The 1,567-nt window shown below is 52.3% G+C and overlaps 1 protein-coding gene across 2 annotated transcripts in view; it reads right to left on the bottom strand.

The window, feature by feature from the left end:
• Positions 1-877, bottom strand: part of CUNH5orf30 (chromosome unknown C5orf30 homolog) — a 27,923-nt gene extending 27,046 nt beyond the window's left edge. For both annotated transcript variants that reach the window (XM_019517235.1, XM_019517236.1), the window contains exon 1: positions 725-877. The gene's annotated coding sequence lies outside the window, so the exon portion shown is untranslated. The remainder of the gene's footprint in view (positions 1-724) is intronic.
• Between the last annotated feature and the right edge of the window lie 690 nt (positions 878-1,567).

The following is a 1,567-nucleotide window of genomic DNA, read 5'->3' as shown; positions in this document are numbered from 1 at the left end:
CTCCTTACCCTCCTGAAGAATGGAGTCAGGTACCCATCAGCTCACTTGCTAGTAACTCATTAACCCACCATCCTGGGACAGATTACTGATGTCGTGCGCGCGCACGCGCACACACACACACACACACACACACACACACACACACACACCCCTCCCCCCCCCAAGTCTCACTGCATTCAGCTCATGGCAGAGGAGGAGACATTCAACCACTGTCAAAACCATGATCATCCTTATCATGACACATTAGTCTGCTTCCCTCCACCATGCCAAGAACAGATAGGAATTGGAAACATTTGACAACTGCAGCCAAAGCCATGAATCCATTAGGGTAAGTGGCTACATAAATCTATAGTGATACTAACCTCCATTTAGGGTGGGGCCATACAAGCGAACACACACACACAAAAAATGTAACATTATATTAAGAGCATTAAGTACACCCGCTCACACACTGCACAGACACAAGCACATATAAATAGAAACCTATGCACAAGTAATAAACAACAGCAACTTGCAGCTAAATACTCTTGCGTAGCTGCCAAGTCCTCAAAACAACAGGCACAGCATCCTTATTGGAGCCTGTGGGCACCAGCACGGTGTAAACAACACATGAAGCAGAAGCAGAAAAAGTAGCAGCTCTACTCTGCCATGCCAAAGGCAGCTCACAAGCTGCCATATTCGGTTATGTAAATCCTACGTAGCAAGCAAAGAATTGCACACTCACGCTGTATTCATGGGCAGCCACGTGTCAACAGAAAGGTAACTCCAAACTCAGCTCTGCTCAGGTAAGCCACCTACGCCGACACGGGTATTTTCACACCGAGTTGCGTAGGCTGAGGTCAGGTTTGGTATTTGAATGCCACACGGAGGAAGCTGCACCCGAATGGGATATTGGAGAACAGGAGAAAAGTAGGACTGGGAAGGGACCTCCAGAGGGCACTTAGGCCAATCCCTACCAGAGGCAGGGCCATCCCTTATCCAAACCATCCATACAAATATAATCTAACCTCTTAGCAAAACAACCGACACCAAAGTCCTTTGGATAACCCTGACGTCTGTGAGACCAACTAAAGATTTAGAAAAATGACACTTTTGCCAGCACTTGCCCAAACAACCTTGCCTACATCCTTAGACCAACATGACTACCACCAGCGCCCCCGACACAAGACCGCAGTACCTCATCCTCACCCAGGCCAGGCAGGGGACCACGGCAGCCCCCCTCCCGCTTCGTCAAAGCCCAACAGGCGCTCGCGCCCCAGTTTCTTCCACGAAGCCACGCAACTGGTGCTTGTGGACTTGGGTGGCCCATGTGCCACCACTGGCTTCCCGGGCACTTCTTTTTTTCCAGGGGCCGCATGGAGGGCACAAGCTGACTTGCTGGGGGGTGTGATTTTTTTGGTCCCGAGGTCCCCCCCCCCTTGAAGGCACGCAGACATTTCTCAGAGCTGCCTCAGCTTTCCCTTGGGCCTGAAATCTTCGTCTCCAGGCGCTGCGAGGAGGCAGCCGACACCCAGGACCGGCGGTGTGGGGGAGCAGGGCCCGGCGGGGGGCCCAGGCCTCGGGACGC

The sequence above is a fragment of the Gavialis gangeticus genome, unplaced genomic scaffold, assembly GCF_001723915.1.
Source record: "Gavialis gangeticus isolate Ggan-Ray unplaced genomic scaffold, GavGan_comp1, whole genome shotgun sequence".
NCBI lineage: Eukaryota > Metazoa > Chordata > Crocodylia > Gavialidae > Gavialis > Gavialis gangeticus.
The sequence above is the reverse complement of the archived record's forward strand: the minus strand, read 5'-3'. Positions and strand labels throughout refer to the sequence as shown.